This window comes from Alligator sinensis, unplaced genomic scaffold (assembly GCF_000455745.1).
Source record: "Alligator sinensis unplaced genomic scaffold, ASM45574v1 scaffold1806_1, whole genome shotgun sequence".
Lineage (NCBI taxonomy): Eukaryota > Metazoa > Chordata > Crocodylia > Alligatoridae > Alligator > Alligator sinensis.
The window spans coordinates 1-8713 of NW_005843247.1; the positions used below are offsets into that span (position 1 = coordinate 1).

At 40.1% G+C, this 8713-nt stretch overlaps 1 long non-coding RNA gene across 1 annotated transcript; it reads left to right on the forward strand.

The window, feature by feature from the left end:
* Positions 1-1671: 1671 nt before the first annotated feature.
* On the forward strand, positions 1672-8432 carry LOC112548535. The gene is made up of 2 exons (XR_003092236.1): positions 1672-1749; positions 7623-8432. It is a non-coding gene; the product is annotated as an uncharacterized LOC112548535 (long non-coding RNA).
* Positions 8433-8713: the final 281 nt, after the last annotated feature.

Consider the following 8713-nt stretch of genomic DNA (forward strand, 5'->3'; position numbering starts at 1 on the left):
CCCCCACCTCTCTTCCCTACCCAATGCCTTCTGTAAAGGATGTAGCCCTTTATGGCTATACTCCAGTCATGAGAGGAGTCCCATCAGGTCTCTGTGATCTCTACTAGATTGTAATGCCCAGTGGAAGGCAGGAGGAGTAGTTCCCTCCTGCTTGTTCCCCATGCTTCTGGCATTGGTGTACAGGCACCTAAGTCCTTCTACTGAGGTCACTGGCTGCCTGTTGCATTGAAGGGGAGCTGTTTTCTCAGCTCCCATAAGAGTGGCTTGCTTGGTTTCATTGTTGATGGAGCTTTCCTGTATATTGGTCCCCGGGTAAGCTCCAGTTAGCATTTCCCCTTCCCCCTCACATCTAGTTTAAAGCCCTTTGACTAGCCGTTATTTGTGAATTAAGTCATCAATTGTTGTTTCTACTCCTGGGTTGAATGACTGAAGCAGGCATGGAATTAAATCCATTTCAAGATATAGACTCCATGAAAAAATGTTGCATATGAAAATATTAAAGACATTTCAGTCAGATAAAAATATATTAAACAGTAAAAGGAGTGTGATGTGCTAGTAGGTTCAGTATGGCTTATTTCAGAGGCTAGATGCATAAAAAGTTTTAAATGCACCATAAAAAAAAAAAAGAGAGAAACTTTGAACAAGGACATTTGATTAGTATGTCTTCAGAGACCCCGTACAGTGCACGCAGACAACGTATACTACCTATGATTATCTACCCTAGCCCTCTTTCTAGCAGTTCTTTTTTCATGCCTATTTAGTCTAAAGTTTCCCCTGGGTAGAGACCGACTGCTGTACCCGATTATAGATGGCGGCTATTATGGTTATCATTTAAGAATTAATTGTTTGTAACATACACATTTTTAAAAAAAGAAGAAAAAGAAAAAGAATAGGGATATGGAATACTTAAAACCAATTCTGCGTTCAACTCCTGAGCTTGACAAATGTAGGCTGACTTTTTTTTCTTTAAAACTGAGATAGATGCATATATTTTTTTCTTAATTCCAGTAAAAGTAAACATTTTCTCCATCTTTGACAGTTCATAGTGAATATGGCTTCTAACTTTTTAGAGCTGCATAGTAATTCCTTATTCCTTAGGACTGAGGGGGTCATGCAGTGGAAGAAAGAAGGGGAACATCAAGTTTTCAGGCCTATTTACAAACATATAAATGAGCCTGAAACACTAGTGGAAGGAACTCATGGATGTGAGACCTCTCTGAGAGGCAAAAATTGGAAGCATTTGCATGTGGGCATAATGCACCTCCCTATTAAAACTGAATGTCTTTGTGCAGAAATCATATAAAAAGTATTTGCAGTAAAACTCAAATTAAACAGATTTCTAAAAGTAATAGCTCTTGTTATTTCATTTGGAATCTTGCAACTATGAAGAAGTAAGAAATATTCAAACACCCAAACTTTGTTTCCAAGACTATCAAAGTGGCAGCAGTCTGTTCAGTCAGTAATCAGTCTTGATCACATTCAAGACACTAAAATACTGTACAAGACTTATTCTTAGTTATGGGGTATAACGATGAGAACATCTATTCTACTGCATCAAAGCCCTAATTTAAAGGCAATGACTTTACATAAGTGTAACAAATGAAGTTCAATGCTACTGTAATGTTGAAAATGTATCTATTTTACCAGACCACTGTGAGCTGGGATGGAGATAAACTTCTTTGTGTACAGAAAGGAGAAAAAGAAGGTCGGGGTTGGACCCAGTGGATCGAAGGAAATGAACTGCACCTGGTAAGATCATGTAACATGTTCTGAATGTCGTCATATTTTTCATTATTTATTCAAATGGAAAAATGTAATAACCTGCAGCAAGCTGTGTGCTATCTTGGCATACTGTGGCATAATTAAGTATTGGTGTTGTACTTGACTTGCTTCTAAAGCAATAATTTCATATGGTGCCATTGTTCTTTTGTGCCCCCATATATAAAGAACAGAATTCTAAATTCAGACAATCTTTGTGTTGGCTGTCTGCTCTGATATATTGGTTTGAAATGTTTACACAGACAAAGACATTTAAAAGAATGTCCTTCATATGCTTGGCGAAATAAACTGCTTGGAGACTGATGAAATTCTATATCCAACAACCCATAGGGGGAAAATATACCATTATTCTTTTTAAATAATTATAGGCCAGCATGAATTACAGCCTAGAAAGTGAAAGAGAGCAATTTAGATTTTAAAATGTCATTCTGGCCATTATTTTCATCTTTCCTAGTTAACAGCACCTAAAGTAAGTTTATAACAGATTTTTCCCAGAGAGCTAGTCATACTATCATCAGTATCATGTCAGTCCTGATAAAAGGTACTTTTCCCACTGAAGGAATCAAATCAAACCTCTTTTCCCATTCACTAGTAAATGCACTCAATATTTAGGATGGTAAGTATCTATCAGTGGCACAATAACCTTGAAGCTCTTTATGATCACAGCCAGAGCCATCTGATTGTCAAAAAGGTAAAGGCCATGGGTCTATCCTAAATCTCACAGCCCAACAAGTTAAAATCAGAAAGGCATGCCAGTTGTTTTCCAACCACACACATGGGACTGACATATCTAGCATTTGGCTCCCTTGGATACACCATCCCAAATGACCACATACCATTTGCCTACAGTGCAATCTATACAGTCATGGATCAGCTGACCCCATCATCAGCCCAGTTCTTTACTGAACCAGAATGCCAATGTAGAACTATTTAGCAAAGAACTGAAGTGTATGATTAATCTTCTGTATGTAGACAATCCTATCCTGTTCAAAGCATTTAACTATGTTCTTAAATCTCACAGACTCCTTAGCTTCCTGCCTTTTTTCTTTACAGTATACATCAAAAGTCAGGCTGACAATTAATCAGTATTAATGTGTGTGATTAATGCAAGAACCAATTAAAGTGTTAATTTTTTAAACATATTAATCATGCATATAGTTTTGGAGCCCACGCCCAGGCTCCTCTCCACCACTGTCACCACTGCCTCCAGCCTACCCAGCAGGGCAGTGGTGGCAGTACAGAGGAGCCTTAAGGGCACAGGCCCTGGGCTGTTGCCACAGGAAGGCAGGACACACACACCCTTCCCCCACAGCACCCACAGCCAGAAATGTAGCCTGGTGGCATGTCAAGTAGCATCCAGCAGGTAAGTTTGTGGAGGAGGAGGGGAAGGGGCAGGAGCTGGGGAAGGAGCTGGGGTGAATGAGCCCCCGGGGCCAGGTTGGGTCATGAGGTGGAGCCATGGGAGGCTCAAGGCTCATCCAGGGGCAGGGAGTAGAGAGCAGCTCCCTGCTGCTGCGCACACCCCTGGGGAAGGCATGGAGGGCATGTGCCCCCCATATTTCTGCATGGGGCAGAGGTGGGCTTCCTGCTGTGGGCTGGGGCTCTGCACCCTGCTGCCTTTGCCCTGAGAGCTATGCAATGCCACGTTGTGCCCCCTCCCATCAGCCAAACAAGATGACACAGTACAGCCAGCATGTGGCTCCCATGGCAAAGGCAGCCGGATGCAGAGCCCCAGCCTGCAGCAGGCAGCCTTCCTCCACCCCATTCACAAATCTGGGGTGCATGTGCCCCCCATGCCCACCCAGTGGTGTATGCAGTGGCAGGGAGCCACCCCCCCTCCCCGTACCTCTGGTCCATCCTGCTCCCTGCCCTGGCCCTGGGGTCCCATTCACCCCAGCCCCTGCCCCTCCCTCACCATAGAGACCTTGATCTGCCCCCCTCCCCAACTCCTTCCCCTCCACTGACTTACCTGCTGGGTGCTGCTCTACACACTGCCAGGTAGCATTCTTGTATGGTTACCATTTTTCTAGTTTCAAAAAAGAGGACACCTGTGTGGGGGGTGGTAATATGATTGTGGAGGTGGGAGGCAAAGATATGCCCATGCCCTGTCCCTCACTCCCAAGCCACAGTCCCCCCAGCCCTGCTGTTGCCCCTCACTACTGCTCCACCGTCCCCCCCACCACAGTGTGAGGGGGCCCCCCCTCCCCAGGCTCCAAACCCCACACATGCCCCCATACCTTCACAAAATCCCCCCTCCACACACACCTCACACCTACCCCCCCAATCATACAAAGTACCTGTATAATTTTGAGTTTTTCTGCACATAATCGAGTTTTTAGCTGTGTGATTAAAATCACAACTAATCATAATCAATTTTTTTAATTGTTTGACAGCCCTAAAAAAAGCTCTCCAGCTCCATTGATGGGGAGGGACAGAATCAAAATAAACATGTGACGTATATTGCTGCTTCCAGGTCAGCATGGTAGCATGTGCCACTTCACCCACTATATCATACCTAAAGGCTTCTAATGACCCACCCTCCCATATTTATCATCTTGTGCATTTCATTAACTTAAGAAGGCATCCTATTTACTCCATTTGGAGACTTTACTGGGTGCATCTACATGTTCATCGATGAGCTGTAATTATGGTGCATTAAGTTTAGTACCTGTAATAACAGTACTTATTTAATGTGCCATAAATCAGTGCTACTATGCATTAGCACAGATGAATGCTTTTTGAGTGACATAATGCGTATTAGACTCAAGCTACTGTGCATTAGCATATTAGCAGTTTTTGCCAGTCACGCTAATACGCAGTAGAATTAGTCTAATTCTAATTAAGTGTCTTATGTAGACATGCCCACTGAGATCCAGTCTCCATTGACCATGTAGTAGAAAAAGTTTAAAATTCAATTTTTTGTAATGATTTTGCACAACTCAGATCACTGGATCTCTAGATATTAGGAAGTCCTTTGATGCCTTCACCATCAAATATTGGGTACTGGGTGTGTCTACACATTCAATAATGTACTTTAGGTAATGCGCATTAAATTTAGTACCTCCATTGTAAGGTACTAAATTGTAAGGTACTTGAAAAAGGCACATTTGCCTATTTTAATGTGCATTAGCTAAAGAGCACTTTTTTGTGATGCTTTAATGTGCTAATAAAAATAATTAATTAAAATGTGCTAATTAAAATAAGCTAATGCACACTGAAGTGCATGTGTAGATGTGCCCATTCTGTGCCCACGCCTGAATTCTAGGATTCAATTGACCATTATACAGTGGTCCAAATGTTTAATTTAATCCTTTGCACAGTTCTGCAGTGTTGAGTGTTATACTATGGGCTTGAGTAGTTATCATCTACTGATTTCCCTCTCCATTTCCTGGTCTAGGTTTTTTTTTCTTCTCTTCAGATTCTATTTTGCTACAGTGACTTGAAACAGATACTTTCCTAGCCATTCTCCACTTCCTCTCAAATTGTATTACTCTTACTTTGTATTGACTGCTTCTATCATGTTTTTATTTATTTCTTTTTATAAATCAGCAGCAGATTTCATAACCTTACTGCTTGGTTATATATATCTATATGGGAAAAAATGAGTCCCAAAACTGGCACTTGCAGTTCAAGTGCTTTCATTCATACTGAACTGCTTCCTTTTACTAGTACATTTTAAAATCTCAGCAGCTCACTCCAGTAAGCTGACTGACCTAGATTAGTCTTTTGTGTGGTACTGGCCTGTCAACTATCTCCCAGTTCCTCAGATTGCTTTATCAACTTTCTCAAAAACCTCCCCTTTTGAAATCAAGCTAGAGGTTTTAACTGTACTGAGGAGACTGTAGTGGGGCTCTGTTCTGTCCTACAGGAGGTTTTCCTGATACTTTTCCTCACTACTGAAGTCTATCTTATAGGGTTATAGCTTACAGGATCTTCTCCAGAGCACATTGCCAGAGACTGGAATTGTATTTCTGAGGTTTAACTCATACAGTGGTAGTCATGGAAGAACAGCCATTTATCTCATCTGGTATTTACTTTTATAGCTGTCTTTTCTAGACTTAATGTGGGAAGTACTGCAGACAGCATCATAAACAACTGGTACTAGAGTTACAGTTTCCATTTTTTATCGATATAAAATCTTTGATGCTACTTCCTTAATGATTCTGAAATAGATTCTCATGTTTCTAGGTCTTAGCCCACACTTTCCAAGCTCTTTTATGCAATCCTACCCCTTTGAATATGTAGAGGTATCAACTTATTTCAGTGTTGTTCTACTCAGGAGCAGAAGTTCACCCCTGCAGAGTACCATGCACAATTAGGGCCCTGCATATGAAGGGAAAAGTCAATGACAAGACTCCCCTAGACTCTATCTAGGGTACTTTCCTAATCAATCCCAAATCAGAGTGTACTACACAAATAACCCTCATCCCCCTTTCAGTGGTCCCATTGACTCTTTCATTTACTGGGCTGTCCCTGGGTACTTGAAGACACTGTATCTCCATGTGAGTGTTCTCCCCTTTATAATTAAATAAAAAATTTAATACATTTTATTTATAATTAAATAAAAATTACCTTCCTTTTCCTTCAGGCATCTCCAATTCTTCACTATTTACTTGTCTTTAACTTTAGTATAATTTTATACATGCCTCATTGCTTATTACAACCCATACACCCTGCTATAGCCAGGGTGCTTATCCACCACCATGGATCCAACTGATGGTCACTTTTCCCACACAGGAAAAAAACACCACCCCTCTCAGAGTTCAATTCACACCCTACTAGTGACATATTTTATTAGTGCAAGTGGAACACTCATGAGACCCCTTTCAAAGTAAAACAGTTCTCAAACCCATAAAGTAAAACAGGTTAAAATGCAACTCTAACTCCACTGAACTTTAAATCAGATGCCAACTCTCCAGACCATCTGCCTCAGTTAACAACCCTCCTCTTCATTGCTTGCTCCCTTCACACTACCAATATTCCTCTTTTGTCATGCTCACCTAAGGATTTCTACAAAAGGTTCCCTCCAGAACTCACTCTCCAAGCCTTCTCCACTCTGTCATCTACAAAACCTGTGGATCTTTTATAATTCTTCCCTTAATCTTCCTCTGGAGGTTTACTTTGACCCCAAGATCACCAAATGATTTTTTTTAAGTTGTCTTCAATGATGGACCATGAAGTGACAATCAAGAAAGCAACACTAGTTGCCCAACACAATGAAGATCCACTCCCACCAAAAAGAGAGATAAAAAACTTTTTCTGTAATATCACTTATCAACTCACTTGTAGGCTGCTCTGCCAGTTCTCCATTCCCTGTCCTGTTCACAGAATTGCATCCTCCTTGGTTCCCTCTTCTGTATAGTCACGATTTGGAGCAGATTTATGGATGGCTGTGTGGCATTTTTTTCTGTCTTCTTTGTTTGTTTTAAATAACCTTGGTTATGAAATACAGCTTGTAGAGCTGATTGTCCAGCTGCTTGGTTATTGGGGGCAAATATGCTACTTATGCATCCAAAGCAGATAAATTACCATTTTCAATGGATTTAAATAACTACATGCATAAATGTGAGAATACACCACCAGTCAAGGCCTCACATTTAGCCCATTATGTCTAGGTGTCTGAAGTCCTGTAGTAATAGTTAGCTTGCTTTCCAAATACACAATATTGGTTCTTGTTGCATCATACATTCAGTAAAATAGTGTTCCATATATCTGCCTTAATTTGAATCTATCATTTCCAATCAAATATTTAAGTTAAGCATGTCAAATAAGTGTTTTGGAGACAATGTGCATGTGTTTGCATATTGTATAAATGCTGCACTTACGATTAATTTTCTTTTCAGGAAATAAGAGCATGTGGAACCACATGTAAGCAAGTCTTCAAGAAGGTGCAGTGAACCTGATCTACAGATACAGATTTTTTTAAAAAAGAAGAACAGAATTGCAACCAAAGCTGGGCATGAGTATACCCTTAGCATCTAGAGAGCAGATTTAGATCAGCATGAAGTTAGAACTGTGTAGTGTTCTCTTTCTGTAATATAGATCATTCTATTTCTTTAAAAAAATCATTCCAAGTACATACAATTAAAAGAACTTAGTCATACATGCATGCACACCTAACTTCTCAGTAACACAAAGATAAGGTATGTAACTAGATTCTTTGGTACAAAAATAGACCCATTTCTCATATGCAGCAAGACCATTTTACATAACTATAGTCATATAGAGGGGCCTTAAGGTAAACTGTTTCACAGCCAAAATAGTGCTGAGTGGCCTTACTGTAAAATCCTAGTAGAGATCAGATCCAAAGTATTTTGTGGCTCAAAAATAAAAAGTGAAATCCTTGCTCCATTGAAGTCAATGAAGTCACCGACTTCAGCAAAGCAGTGTTTCACTTCTAACACTGTTCTAGCAGATGTGAAAGACTGTGGGTTTGTAAAAGTTAAACAATGTCATGGACCAATAATCTGGGAAAATAGTGCTTAATAAGATAGCATGGCCAAAGAGCAATTCTTTTTAGGGGTTTTAGCCAATGCTTGGTACATTGATTTTGTTTTTGTTTTTTTTAATTTTGAACAGAATAGCTAGTGGATAACACTATATGGCTTCTTTCTTTTTCTTTTTAAAAGCAGCTGCTAGGAATTGTGTAAAATCTCATACCAGGCAGAAGATTAAATCTTTAACTAGAATTTTATTAGAACATACCAATTATCTGTATTCTGGTACTGAGGGAAGAGCAGAGTATGATACTGAATTGACAGTTGTAAGTCCATGTTACACTGACAATAATATTATTGCAATTAACAATATATTAAAGATTTAAAACAGACCATTGTGTGCATATACTGACAGTGCATTGATAATCTATAGTAATTTAGACCAAAATACTGCAAGCCAATGAGCACCATTAATTCCCAGTGAAGGCAGAAACAGC